Source organism: Homalodisca vitripennis, chromosome 7, assembly GCF_021130785.1.
Source record: "Homalodisca vitripennis isolate AUS2020 chromosome 7, UT_GWSS_2.1, whole genome shotgun sequence".
In the NCBI taxonomy this organism is placed as follows: domain Eukaryota; kingdom Metazoa; phylum Arthropoda; class Insecta; order Hemiptera; family Cicadellidae; genus Homalodisca; species Homalodisca vitripennis.
The window spans coordinates 112831003-112847128 of NC_060213.1; the positions used below are offsets into that span (position 1 = coordinate 112831003).

Below are 16126 nucleotides of genomic sequence, written 5' to 3' on the forward strand. Positions count from 1 at the left end.
TATAGTAGAATCTAAATCATTACTTTTTAGAATTACCCCTCACTTTCTCAAGAAACAGTCTATAAAATCAGCCTAAAAGTATTGTGTATACCACATTTCATACAATTTTAATAAGAGAACAATGACACAGTAGCCTACAACTTCTACAAATAGATTCTGTCTAAATCAAACAATAACTTTTTCATCCATATCAGCAGTCCATAACAATTTATTCGAAATCGGATTAAGTGTAGTAAGATTCATCGCTTTTGCAAAGTTTAACTTTCTCAATGCTATCATAGACTAAGTTGCCTCCCAGCGTATATATTGACCATGTTATCATAAATATTATCATAATTTATATCGAACATTCATGATGACTCATTTTTGTGGTAATAATTACTCACCAACAATAATACCAATACTCTATAAAGATTAAGCGACGAATTCGGTTCGCTAACCTGCTAGAGTCTGCGACGCAGTCGGTAAAACCCAGCCTCCGTGTAGCAGAGATTACAAAATGTAGATCAATCTCCACGACACTGCTTCACCTTGAATGAGACCGTTCCGTGTTGAGCGCTGGCCAATGCTTGTGAGTCACCGGAGATTAATGTACGTAAGTACCGACATGCAGGAGATAAGGGCTTTTATGCTCTGTCGCAAGTCACGGTGCAGTTGCTATATCAGGCATGAAAGTGTCATAAGCTTTATCTGCCTTTGTTCGGAATACCACATATTCCGAGATTGCTACTGCCGATTCACGCTCATTTCTTACATTCAAAAATGCTGAGCGGCACATTGTCAAGGAATTCAAAGACACACAAAATAAGAAAGTGAAGATATAAAAAAACATGCCTGGGTGTCTTCTTATGCTTAATTAAAAGAGATTTTTGAGGTGCAAGAAAGATGCTTTGAACTACGAGATGCTCGTTTATTTGACTAGATCCATCTTAATATTCTAAGAAATTCTTATTTATTGAAGGATCAAAAATTATTTATTAAACACCTTACACGTTTGCCAATTAGTAGCGTATTCTCAAATTAACACTGAAACCTTTCCCTAGTCATAAGTCCTTGAACAGAAAGAATTTCACAACAAACATCAGTTTTTCCACACTCACATTATTATAAGTAACCCACAACTCAATTTGAGGAAAATATATGCCGAACTACAAAAGTACCTCCAGATGAGGTTTAAACGACCCCGATCATAATTATAACGACAGGGTCCAGTTTATCGAAATACTCTTGTGCTTAAATATTTAGTCTGAAGCGCGAAGCATTGCCTCCATTGGGTTATGAGGATAGCACTTCAACCAGGGCTTATTGCTACGTCATATGGGTAGTCCAGAGGAATAAATTTCAGTTTTCTTAAAAAGCCGACGAACAGCGGTTTCAGTCCAGCAAGATCTACTTCCTGCTGCAGTTGAGTTTCAAAAAGAGTCCTCTGAATTGATGTTTCACTTTGATTCACCACTTTCTCAAATGGTTCCAGATTGGACATAATGATAGATGAGAGCGATAATTCTTCGCAAGTCAACACTGGACAACTCCCCGCAGAGACGTACCAGTTTGGATTTCGGACCACCAAGAAACTTCTCGCCAACTCTGCGGGATAAACATCTGTGGCAGTAAACAGCATGAGTCATTTTTCTATTGCACGCTCCTTAGATTCTCTCAGAACCCACAAAAGTCTCCCGAGCTCCTTTCTTCGTCAGGAGAATAGTCTACCAATTCCTCAACTCTATAGTATCCCGGTGGTCGTCGCAGCTGGACGTGATCAAGTGAATGAAAGTAATAAGGAACACAGGGTCGCTTAGAGTTCATCATGGTGGAGTCAAAGACATCACAGTTGCCGAACTATCAAAATAGTTTGTAATGTGCTCATTGTGATTGTCCCTCTTAAGACCTAAAGAAGCTGAGAAAGAGATAGCACAAATCTTTTTCTTTTATTTCTAATTAAGTTTCTTAAATAAATCTTTTCTTAAAATGGTGTGTTATGGTTATTTGTCCACTTGTATTATAAGATATCCTCTTCTGGAGAACTTCATCGTCATCCCCTTTCAACCGGGGATTTAGACTGCAGGAAATGGCTGTGAGAGTATTTGTGGTCTTGAGAGCCGAGAGAGTTGCCGAGATGTATTCCCCAGTGAACATTTCCTTACCCTTCCATCCTTATTCATATATTCAACGTGTGTGTTCACTTTTAAAACCTGTCATCTTTTCCAGTACCTACATACACATCCTTATTCCACACGATTCAAAACCTGCCCTATGGCGACAATGCATCACCTTGAATCCTGAAAAACCCATATATCTTGGGCCAAAATATTGTCTCATGCACAGAGTATGTTACAACTTGGAGGAATTCTTGGGGGGTTTGCCTCTGACGGTGAAAGGTTATTAAATTGTATTTTTCAATAGCCATGTTAATTTTTTAATATCTGATTAACTTTGAAACGGCATGTACAAATAATATATACAATATCGTTTGTATAAATGTTATACGATTGTAACTAAGTTCCATGCAATGTTGTATTGTTAATGAACAATAAAAAATGTGATTTGATTTGATTGATCGTGCAGTAAATCTCTCTGTTTCAGTAGTGTTTGATGAAAATGTATTCTCTTTTTGGGCCATTTTGCATTACGTCCATTACAGCATTGTAGAGGACTTTGCTGGTTCAGTAGAGTGAACCACGCCCATATTGAACTTTTCTACATTCTGTCTGATGGTAATTTATAAAAGGCTTTCCTGTCACTTACCACAAGCATACCGTGGTTTTCCAGTGTATCACGCATAAAAAACCCATTAACTCTAAAGCGAAATGATTGCCAAGTTTCAAATCTGCCATTACTTGATGCTTTAATGGTAATGTAATTTCTACGGGGCATAGGCAGTATAATTGAGAGCCATGAATTTGCAGTTGTGACAGTAGGAATTTCATAGGCACTAACAGATTCAATGTACTGTGTCATTCATGACATCGGTATAGCAAATAATACTGGTAACAGCGCTACTGACATTTTAGAAAACATCGAACACGTTTCCCATCATTACTGTGAACCCAATGTATTACAGCTTCGCCTAAAACTTTCCTTCATCTCCATTTTAATACGCGGTGGTGTTTACTTGAACCAAAAGGTAAAAGACAAAGTTGGGACAAGATTTAATTTCTAAATTTGTGTTTTGCAATTACATCTTAACCAAAATTTAAACAGGCTCTACTTTCTGCTAGTTTATTTCGAGATTAACACAATATTGGAGATCGATGAAACATAGCGTATGGACATTGTTGCTGACGGTCGTCAGTCGAATCTTCATTCCCAATATTGATACTCAGACTGATGGTCCAGTTTCCGAAGGCTCTACTCACTAGCTTGCTGATGACATAGACTTAATCTTAGATTAATCTTAATCGACAAAGACTCGCTTAATGTATCTATATTGTTTCCTAGTAGTTAAGTCGAATTAAATTGCAAGGGGTACTCTAACTCCGAATCCACCTCAGGGTCAATCCTCAAAGCCTCTATCATCCCAAATACCTGACCTTCTGGCCAGATTACAACACAACGCGATTACTTCTGGCCAGCTGTGTAAATTTATTGTACAAACTTGATAGCTAAAAACCTATTGCTGTTACTTCTGTAGGACACAACATTTCCATTTCCATAATTAATTCATGATCTATTGCTTTCACCAAAATGTTCAGACTCCGTTAATCTGGTTCGTGCCATAGTCTCCAGATCGAATTTCGGTAATCGCCGCATTACTGAACCTTCTCAATTCCCAGAGGGCACGTCCACGACTCAGAGTGAGCCAGCATCATACAGCGCGTCTCATCCCATAGATCACCCATGTTCGGGGACTTGACGAACTGTATCGCTCCCGGTCGGACCAGACATAAACTCACGTGCGGGAAAGTTGCCGGGTCCGCGCCACCACCGCTGCCGGCTCCCTTTCTCCACGGCCGGCCAAGTGAGCGATATTTTGGCCCCGACGCGGCGCTGGCGCTCTCACTCCCCCATCTATCCACATTAGATCAGAAGCGAAAGTGGACGTTATGTCAAATAAATCAATTACGAATGGAATTACCACGTCCCGGGGACTGCATCGCCCCAGGGCAGGAATTGAATCAGCAGTATGTCAGGCAGGATGGAAATAGGGAGGGTGCTATGTCTACTTTGCAAGCATATTTTAAAAACGTATCCGACTTCTAAAACGGCTAAGACTCGAGTATAGTAAAATAACCTTGTGGTTTTCACCATAAGTGCAATGGTAAACCACATGCAGTTTACGGCCTTGTTTTTGATCGTAAAGATATAGGAGACTCCACTTACCCCTCCCTTCCTACGGTTACACCGGGCCATTACGACTTTAATACACATCCAAACTCTTTTTAGTTTTTTACGTAATTTTATGGGTTATTTCAAACTTTGGTTTACTTCATAATTTCAATATTAAAAATAGTGTGCACTTAAAACAAAAGAAAAAGCGATTTGATGCGATTAATTATATCTTTAAAATTAGGCATATTGCATAACTCAAGTTTAATATTCCCACATTGTTCTTATGGAGAAAACTGAAGGCCATGTTACTACACCGGGGTCTTAAGCGATTTGGTATAGATGAATGAAATACCGATTATGTCTGGTATTTTGGTACAGCTACACTAATAAACCTGATATGGCGTTTTTTAGAGAACATCTAAGCGGTCGTGGAACCTCCGCTCTGCAAAAATGATCGTGCATTGTACTGTTGGGCTCAACGATAATATTGTACTGAGACTATAGTAGACTACCAATAGCCTCCTTAGTTTGTATTGGCATGTACACAAGTGACAGTAATTATAGGAGTGTCAGTAACTACAGAAGTGTCATTACTAAAGAAGGGTCAAAGACTGCAAAAGCGTCAAAATACAGAAGTTTCAATAACTATAGAGGTGTTGACAACTACAGAAGTGTCAATAACTAAATAAGTATCAGTAACTATAAAACGTGCTATATAACACGTCAATAACAAATTGGTCACAATGTTTTTGCAGACAATAACCGGTTTAGGGCGGCCATAATCAATGTTGAATTAAACAAACAGTCAGACCGCCATTGGGTTTAGCTGCAACCATCGTGTTCTTATCGCATACATCGTGTCTTTGAGTATACCCAGAGTTTCTATCGTAAGACTGTAAACTTATACCTGTATCAGTCTCCGAGAGACATAATCTGATAGTGGATTTAAATTATGCCTTCTTCTTGTCTTGTGTATAAAGGGACAAGGAACGATTAGAACATGAATATTATTCTGAACTGAGTTTCTAAAAGAAGTGTCTATCCATGTTGTCGAGACAGTAATGTTTTTATTCGCCCCGAGCTCAAAACCGGCTCTAGAACGTGAGTGCTCTAGCTCACCACTTTTCCCGCAATTACTTAAGTTAATAAGTGACCAGCCGTTCTCTCTCTCTCTCTCTCTCTCTCTCTCTCTCTCTCTCTCTCTCTCTCTCTCTCTCTCTCTCTCTCACGAGAGACTGCATTCATATACCTGTATTTATGCATTTACAGGCCATGTATTAGTATAATTTGTGCTGCGAGACAGATATGGTTGATGCTCTTGAAGTTTCAGAAACTACATGGATCTTGTGTAGTTAACAAGAAACTATAGCCCATCTTGTAATTTGAGACTACTTTCCCACCATTCTCTTTGTAATAGATTGTCTTGTTTATTTCGGTTTGTACAAGTATAAATACTCCGTTTCGAGATCCGCATTTTGATCTCTTCCTCAGGTGAATAACTGGCCTAACACATAACTACAATCTAGGTTAAAATAAACAAATCATAACAGAGCGTTGTGACACGCTTAAGTCTGGAGTCACCACAACCATGTTGTGTGACAGCTCCACTAACTCTAAAACATGCACTTAATAAAAACAAAACACAGTACTAATTATTAAAACTGAACTACCTAGAACTTATTTTTTGTATCACTGAACGATAGCAAATGTCCGCAAAAATCCTTTTTCTTCTGTAATCGTAAAAAACAAACTTCAAACAAAGAAGTAAATACTCCGTTGGAAGTGGAATGTATTTGAGGACCGATATATGTCTCAGCCTATTTTATTCAGTAATCGTTCATCATAATAGTTGTAAGAAGCATGAACTAAAATATTAAAAGATATTTCATCAATGAATCTTTTTGTTTGACATATACGATAACAAGTAGAAACAAGAGTGCCTCCAATCCCCTTTTATACCTTTATTGGTGCTCTATAGTGTACAGTTCAGTGGTCTAACACTTCAGCAAACACACTATTGCGTCCGCCACAGACATCATGTTAAATATTAAAGTAAATAAATATATATATATATATATATTTATATTTATATAATTTAGATAACATTTTAGTACAGTTTTGTATTGCATTGCCAAAAACATTTAATTTTTTATCACACTAAACTTGGAACTCCAAAAAACTTAAAATGCTTAACGGTTTTAAGGAATGAAACTAATTTTTTTATATAGTTGCGAGACGTTCAATTTTGTATTTGAGGGCTTAAGATAGGGGTTGCTTTTAAAATGTTCAGTGGCATATTGAACTTTACAAGTTACCTGTTTTGAAATCTAATATAAAAGCACTTTAGGGCAAATTTCAAGTAGCCTGTAAAGCATGGGTATTTTTAGTTTATGTTTTCTACTAAACACAAATTAACAAGGTAGAATTAGATTTCCAAGTAGCTTTATTTCAATCTTGTGTGATACCGACAACACACCTCCAACGAAATAAATTCTAAACAAAGCTACGGTTGGATTATTTTCTACTAAACACAAATTAACAAGGTAGAATTAGATTTCCAAGTAGCTTTATTTCAATCTTGTGTGATACCGACAACACACCTCCAACGAAATAAATTCTAAACAAAGCTACGGTTGGATTATTTTCTACTAAACACAAATTAACAAGGTAGAATTAGATTTCCAAGTAGCTTTATTTCAATCTTGTGTGATACCGACAACACACCTCCAACGAAATAAATTCTAAACAAAGCTACGGTTGGATTATTTTCTACTAAACACAAATTAACAAGGTAGAATTAGATTTCCAAGTAGCTTTATTTCAATCTTGTGTGATACCGACAACACACCTCCAACGAAATAAATTCTAAACAAAGCTACGGTTGGATTATTTTCTACTAAACACAAATTAACAAGGTAGAATTAGATTTCCAAGTAGCTTTATTTCAATCTTGTGTGATACCGACAACACACCTCCAACGAAATAAATTCTAAACAAAGCTACGGTTGGATTATTTTCTACTAAACACAAATTAACAAGGTAGAATTAGATTTCCAAGTAGCTTTATTTCAATCTTGTGTGATACCGACAACACACCTCCAACGAAATAAATTCTAAACAAAGCTACGGTTGGATTATTTTCTACTAAACACAAATTAACAAGGTAGAATTAGATTTCCAAGTAGCTTTATTTCAATCTTGTGTGATACCGACAACACACCTCCAACGAAATAAATTCTAAACAAAGCTACGGTTGGATTATTTTCTACTAAACACAAATTAACAAGGTAGAATTAGATTTCCAAGTAGCTTTATTTCAATCTTGTGTGATACCGACAACACACCTCCAACGAAATAAATTCTAAACAAAGCTACGGTTGGATTATTTTCTACTAAACACAAATTAACAAGGTAGAATTAGATTTCCAAGTAGCTTTATTTCAATCTTGTGTGATACCGACAACACACCTCCAACGAAATAAATTCTAAACAAAGCTACGGTTGGATTATTTTCTACTAAACACAAATTAACAAGGTAGAATTAGATTTCCAAGTAGCTTTATTTCAATCTTGTGTGATACCGACAACACACCTCCAACGAAATAAATTCTAAACAAAGCTACGGTTGGATTATTTTCTACTAAACACAAATTAACAAGGTAGAATTAGATTTCCAAGTAGCTTTATTTCAATCTTGTGTGATACCGACAACACACCTCCAACGAAATAAATTCTAAACAAAGCTACGGTTGGATTATTTTCTACTAAACACAAATTAACAAGGTAGAATTAGATTTCCAAGTAGCTTTATTTCAATCTTGTGTGATACCGACAACACACCTCCAACGAAATAAATTCTAAACAAAGCTACGGTTGGATTATTCCCATGGGGTAAATACGGTTAGCACTGGAAACGAAGAATTCATTAGTTTAGCCATAAAATCATTCCTGCGATAGAAACTGCGAGTTTACCAACTGTCTGCTTCACTTCTGGTCGCACACGTAAGGATATTTCGATATGCAGTCTCAGGGTTAGCTCTCTCCTGGCAGTCGCACATTGAGCGAAAGCGCGCAACATCATCGTAGAATCTTAAAAGGTGTTTAATACCGAGCTATGACATGTTATATGACAGGTGCACACTTTCTCCGGGAACGATGTTCCGATCGGTCTGTCATCGTTCATAAACCATACCATCAACATGCTTTTACTTCTTGCACACACAAAATAGGCTGTCTGAATTTCCGCTGATTTAGAATACGGAATTCGACTCATTAACTCATTTGCGTGTAGGCAACGTATACGTCTATCATTAAATACGTATGCTCTCTTCTCAATCAGTTCGAAAGCCTGAAGAATTTCCTGGACGACCACCACTCAGAAACTACTAATTCAAAATATTAAAAAATTATATTAAATCAAAAGTGAAGTTTCATAATTGGCGGGTGATTTAGATATTTGAATTCAATATTTTCATAAAATTATCTTTTCGAAACCGAAACATTTGAAAATATATATAAACAACTTCTAGTACCTATATTAAACCATACCAGAAACATTTAATTTGTTTCTTAACACTAAACTTGAAATTACAAAAAATATTATGGACAAGAGTCTATGGGCACCTAAATACAGTTTTTTTTTCGTGAAAAACGTTATACAAATTTTTATTTCAGACACAATATAGGGGTTGCGTTTAAAGTTAAGTTGTATCATTAAACGTTCCCATTAGCCTGTTTTGAGAAAGGGGTATTAAACTTACTTTACTTGATCGTGTAGTTTTAATCACAGGGGAGGACGTAAACCTTTACATTTGGATAAGGCTTTTTTACAGTGGAAATTCACAAAGGACCTTCTATTCTCACTACTATCATCCAGGCTTCAACCCTATACCAAGTTTAATCCAGCTATAGTTGACAATAGTAAGTGATGAAGCCAAGAGGAACTAATGTTAGGCTTGGATTAGTTCTGAATCACGGTACTTTTGAACTATAAGTGTGGCCACAAACTGAGGTGGGAATTTCGTTGAGATTTGAGAATGATAACTGATTATTTAAAATTTGAGATAACTGATAGATGTGAGATAACAAATCAGTCTGTGAAGTAACCATCACTTGGGATTGGAAAACATAGAATCGGACCATCAAAATTCCATACCGATTCACACGCACACACGCAACCCTGTCATCGCTGGCAATTACAACGCGATCAGGCTTGCACGAGGAGCAGAGAAAGGACTTTCGTTAGTGTTTTCTATCCCCTCACTAGGAATATCGCTAGCTAGTATAATGTAGCCAGGATATAAGAGCTAGGCATAACAACTAGGATAATAGAGCTATAACAAGTGTGTAATGACAAAGTGCGACAGTGAAAGCAACAGTGTTCTGGAGCAGGCGTGATTTTTAATAACCGTTATCGTTTAACTGTTCCCGTTACTTTCTAACCTACAATATCCGCAATTATACCCATTGTTCTTCTTTAACGGCCCACTCCCTTTGTAAAAAAGGTGTGTATTTTCAGGTGTGTTGTCGGCATTGGGACAGAAAGTGTCAGTTCTAAGACTTACCAAGACCTGTGTTGAGACTTCTTACAAAGAAGATGACAACACAGGAATACTGGGAATTAAGTCTTCCAAAGAAGATAATTTCAGAGAGTTCTTAAAGTAAACAATGGAACTGAGACGACGACGAAGGAACACTAAATATCTGGTTTATTTGGGCAAATGTTCATATTTACGGTTGAGATTGACATACTTCGACAAGAGCTAAATCGTCAATATCCAGAAAGTGATTGCCTTCCCACTTCAAAGTACAAAGGTTTTAGCATTCAACCTCAACTTGGCGTACATTAGATAGCAACAATTATCGATATCTATCAACAACCAGTTTCTTCTTCACTGAGTGTCATAAATAGTGAAATATTTACTTAAGTACTAAATGTTAATAAAACAATACTACCAAAGGTTTCGTCATCAGGCGACTCCACAAGTCGCTCCAATTGCTCCAAGAGTCTTCAATTTATTTAAAGGTTTGAATAAATACAGTCGTGTCCCAAAGAAGAAGATTACATGTCGTATTGACGACGTTGTATATCATGTTATCTTACATTTATGATGTAATATATTGGATGATTTTGTATTTTGGAGTAAGTTAGAAGTGACTCAATTTAGTGTTCTATCCAAACAATGTTGAATATCATATGATGGATGATGTTTAGTGTTTGTTGATGCTTTTTATTGGATGATACGATGGGTTATGTAGTATGTTGGATGCTACGTGGGAGCTAAATCAAGTTCATAGTCCCCTCTGCTGAAGATGTTGAACCAATGTTCTTGTTCAATGTCAGCTGGGGCACTAAATTGTCCAAAGATATATGAACATCTTTGCTCATAATAATTGATGCATTTAGTGTACCTCCATCGCTTCAGTTCACTATTCTCACAGAACTAACTTCTTTGAAAGAAGCTCAACACAGGTCCTGATGAATCTCCACGGACTGTTACAGTATTACATGTTACCAACATTCTGTTCTGGAGATCTTGTACAAAAAACGATTGTGCTTTTAAAGGAGATTCTCAATGAAATCTTAGAGAGACAGGAATCTAGACACGAATTTAGAGACTTCACATGGCAACATTGATTCTGTTGGGTCCGATTACTGTTGATTCTATTGTAAACATTTAATGATCTTTTAGAAATAAGATTCTGGAAAGAGTAGTTATTACAAATTAGATTCTGGAAAGAGTAGTTATTACAAATTAGACTCCACTAGTAGCCCGAAATACGCTTGTAATCGAAGAGACAGATACACGTTATACAGTAACGTGCACACATGATGATTTTCTCAAGTTTCAGAAATTCAAAGTCCTGCAAATACACCAATACAAAACTACATTAAAATCCGTGTGTCTACAGAACAACATCAACTTGTATACTTGTCACTTGAGTTTTGAAATATTTCTAACACAGTACAGAACATTATTACAGAACTGTTATCGCGATATTAGGTAGTTTCCACTCACTGCCCACTTGTGCGAGTGAGTATGTCCCGTGTAGGGGCCGCGGGACTTCTGATGGCTGACAAATTTAGGGATAAGGATTCCCTCCAGACACTGGATATCCGCGAGGAGCCGCACGGCTTGAAAGGCTTCTTCCGGTCTCTGACCCATCCGAACTGTCACGAATTCTATTATCGGCGGACTTTCACCTGGATTCCCAATTCGCGTGGCGTTTGACTGCTCGATATTTCTGACTGAATATTTTAAGATGTAATTTCTGGATAGCGTCTCATGGGAAAGCTGATGCGACTTTCAATCCAGTGTTCAGTCCAGCGACAATTCAATCCAGACTTCAAAGTCCAGTGTTTGAAAGGTTAAATTCCGACAACGAATTGATATTTTTACTACAGTAGACCTTAGATCTTTAATGATAAAGAAACATTGCAAATTTTACTTCCTGCCAGTTTGTACTACATTTTTAGTCTTAAAATAAACTATCGATTCCAAGCAACACTATCAGAAAAGAAAAAGAAAACGAAACATAATACAGGTCTTTACAATCAGCACCGTATTTTTACAGATAAACTGCAACAGAGAATCAATGACTCATTGCATCGCTATGAGTATATGTACAGAAGTGGCGGTTGAGTCAGAACAGGTAGATATTTCAACCGTTAAATCATACCTTACTTATCTCAAGTACAGACATACCTTGGTGTAAAAGTTTGACGTCTCAATCAAGACAAAACAAAATAATTCAGTTTTAAAATTGAGATATATAACATATAGGGATCTCCAATATGCAAAACGTACAGTACCTTTACAGTTTACAAGATAGAGTGTTTGAAACAGCCCTTACCGGTATCCTCTGCTTGTAAAGATCGTAAAAATAGTCAACTCAACAATTACATTATTAATAAATATTTACAAAAAGAAAGACATTTCGAAGGCTACTTGAACTCGTAAGCACCTTGAGATTCAGCATTAATTAGATCTTAATTTAATTGTTAATATGGTATACTCTGTACCAGGTGTTCATAATTTGTGAATGTGATAAAAAAAAATCAATTAATTAGAATTGTTATATTGACACTGAGCAATTGTTTGAATCCTGACGATTGTCAATCTGGTGTAGTGATTTCCAAATTAAAGCATCCTAGAAACCCAACCGCACATAAACATAGTATATTCTATAAAAACAAAGAGCTATTTGGCGGGTAAAATCCGAGAGCGGGCCGAAGATTGTTTGTTCTGTCCCAATTATTTTATCGTCGGTTGGTTTCTCTCGGTTTGCGGTGGTGAGCGATGTTCCCGCTCGTGCAGAAAGAAACCGCGCGTCGGTTCTCTCGAAGGAAGGGCGGTTCTTGCTGCAGCCGCTATCACAGTGTGTGAGAAGTGGTCATTGTCACGGTACACTGACCACTTATTGGCCGGTAGTTAAGCTTACAGGGGGGGACCACTTCCTCCGCAAGTGGTCTGAGAAAAGATAGCCTGCTGTCCCACCGCAGACACACGATATATTGGGCTGAGTTTCGTGGACGTAAGTTGAATGAAAATGCTGTAGCTTAAGAGAAGAGCTTTCCGTCTCATCACCACTCATAAAACTTTTGATCTTGATTTTTACGAAGGTTAACTCTTTAATCACTTCATTATCTTTCCATGTCACCCTCACCCACAAGACCTTATATCTAGATTTTTACGAAGGTAAACTCTTTAATCACTGCATTATCTTTCCATGTTACCCTCACCCTCACGACCTTTGATCTCGATTTACGCTTAGACAAATCGTCAACTACTGCATTATCTTTCCTTCTCACCCTTACTCATAAGACCTTCTTTGATATTGAGTTCCGCGAAGATAAATTCTAAATTCAAACCCTGAAAGTTAAAGAAGACCTTTGACCGATTCAGTAACTGCCTTATGTTTCCTTCTCACCTTTACTCATTTTGATTTTTGTAAAATAATACTGAACACTGCACAGCCTCTTATTTTTGAGTTTCTGGAATTTTCCACAAATCCACTTAAAATTTTCCACTCAATCGTTGGTCTATTATTCATTGTCTTATTCTGGATGAGATCCGAGTCCCACTGCACAAGACATGTTCATTATTTGATTTCCAAGATAAATTCCCAAAAATAAAACATGAAACAGCGCGATTCTACGGCTAGACATAGCAACTATTATTACCGATCATAGTACTACTCTGATACATGTAGGTTTGATCTAGGTCAATGCACTCTGTTGAAATTGAAACCTAGAGTGAAATGGAAGAGCGAAAATCTCACCCTGCGGGTATAAGGAAAGAAACTACAGCTAGAGTTAAATTTATAAACTAGATATTTCTGTAAATAGGAAAAGGGAAAGCGCTTTTTAGGAAAATTGAAAATTCCTGCACGTAATACCAATTTATTCATATTTAAACATTCTTGACTGATTGTAAATTAGGTTCCATTCAAAATCGGAAATAATGGTGAAAAATGTTTATGTTACTGTAAAGAAAGATTAGAAAACGGGGTGATATAACGGCATGTGATACCTTGAAGCTGAAAAGGAATGCGTTTGCTATTTCTGTTGCCGTTTCCAGTTTAGCACTCTCCCTCGTAATCGGCCTCAATTCAGAAATAAATCACCACCGAACAGGCGGTCCCCAGTTTACCAGTAGCGGGTGTCCGGAGAAAGCAGCAATACTAATGGATTCAGAGGCGATCCCTGGGGTAGTCCTATCGCCTGTTCATCTATGAAACCCTAGTAGCTGTCACATCAAAGGCACTTTCTCTACTTAGTGACAAACCGTGTAATTTGTTATTACCTTCACTGATGCATACCCACTCGATCCCTTTCACAGGACTACATAACTATATTCTCATATATTGGTGTTCAATCCAATATCACCTACTGGCGTTTGAAAACTCGATATTAAATGAATCTAGTAACAAACCCAGAGGGTGCCCAAAGAGTCCTCCGTTCTCCAGATATTGGATTATGAAAAATTCTTAAAACAAATACAAAAATACTCGAGAAATAGGAAGACCATTATATTTTATAGTGCATTTAATGTACTTCGCCCCCATTTCAAGAGCAATCAGCTTTAGAACAACAAAAATTATACAATCGACTGCCGAAAATAGCTATAAATAAAATTTGCTTTGATTTGGAGTCTGAATTTAGTGATAGCTCAGGTTCATATCCTGTCTGTGACCATTGCACTTTTTATCAATATTGCCGGCTTTTGTATCACCTTCTTTAAAGTTAACAATAATAGAGAAATCTCATAAAAAAAGAATAAATTAGATATTTTCTCACATGAAAATGCATGAGTACGAGAAATTGGAATAGGCCGGTTTATACAGGGTGTCCATAAGTTACTCGGTCAAACTTAACCATTTGAATTGTCAGGTCAAAATAAACAAGAAAGGTCATCCTATATTTCTTAATTTACAAATTACCTATTTGTTTGGTATTTTTGGAAAAGGTTACACCTTTAAATTGAAGAAAGGTAAACATACATTTCAAACCTTGCAAATTGCTCGTTCTAATTAAGACCTGTTTTTAAAAGTTTCATAAAAACATACAATAATACAATTTTGTAAAATAACTAATCAAACAGTGTACTCAAAAACAAAATTATACTACATACAAGTAAAACAAAACTTAAAGATTAACTCAACAAAACGAAATGCCCTACATTCAAACAAATTTAATAACGAGTGTACAGTACGGCAACAATGCGTGTGTAATTTCAGCTGCTATATACAACTATCAGCTGATTTGTAATCAGTAGTTAAACGGCGTTAATAGCTCGATTAGTATATTTTGGCGCTCAGTTCAACCTTTCTTACTCGGTTATTACTTGTCGTAGCAAAATTAACTTGGTATGAAAATATTTATCGAATACTAACCAATATTTCACTAAAATATTAAATTTATCATTGAATCTCTTTTAAAGTTATTACACTATAAAACGTTTGTACGACCTCAATGTTGCCACCTGATAGGAAATTTTTCTGAAACTTTTTTCAAAACAGGTGTTAAATATAAAATTTGAAACGTTTTATCTTTACACTTTTATTCAATTTAAAGATGTAACTATAATATTCCAAAAACTCCAGACAAGTAGACGATTAATAAACAAGGTATTACCATACTTTAAATTTCCTACTTATTATTACCTGAAAAACCAAATGGAATAGTTTGATAAAGTACAGTAATTTATGGACAACCCGAATAAGTTTTATACATAATTACTTAATAATACTTATTTCAAATATATTTATATTGTAAGTTAATTGTTGAAAAATGTAGTAATTCTTGACTAGAACAATAAACACTATTAAAACATTCGATTACGTATAGTAAAATCGATATTAGACTACAATTAACTCTGTATGTATGCATGCCAACACTGCAGAGTGGTATTGTGGTATTACCCACATCTCGCAGCTGCCAGCTATGGCAGACCGAGCGTTATCAGTGTTGTCCCGCCTCTTATCTCAAGAGCTGTCCTTCAAGCACTAGCCAACGGTCGGTCTTGAGATTTCCTGTCTCCATTTGTACTGATCACTCTTCCCGTCTCCAAACCTATTGACTTACCAGACAGTGTATCTGTTCAAGAGGCAATGCCTTCCAAGACAACTGTTTTTGTACTGAAAGAGAGGAATTTGATCTCACATAGTATTATTATTTTGTCAAAAAGTTCCTTTTCGTGAAGTACAAGAGTCCAATTCCGTTTTTGTCTCAAAATCTCAATATTTTCTATAGACAAATAACGATATAAACCATGTTTGGTAGTTTGGTATTATACGGGGGCCATTCTGTCCCTATCTACTACCTGTTACTACACGAAAATTAGTAGGTTTAGAC

General features: G+C 36.5%; 1 protein-coding gene across 8 annotated transcripts in view; it reads right to left on the reverse strand.

The window, feature by feature from the left end:
* The window catches only part of LOC124366215 (ephexin-1-like), a 178173-nt gene that overhangs the window by 69940 nt on the left and 92107 nt on the right, over positions 1 to 16126 (reverse strand). Inside the window, exon 1 of one of the 8 annotated variants that reach the window (XM_046822594.1) lies at positions 608 to 618. The exons of the other annotated variants lie outside the window; for them this stretch is intronic. The gene's annotated coding sequence lies outside the window, so the exon portion shown is untranslated. Of the gene's footprint in view, positions 1 to 607; positions 619 to 16126 lie in introns of those variants that run through there. 8 annotated transcript variants of the gene reach the window in all.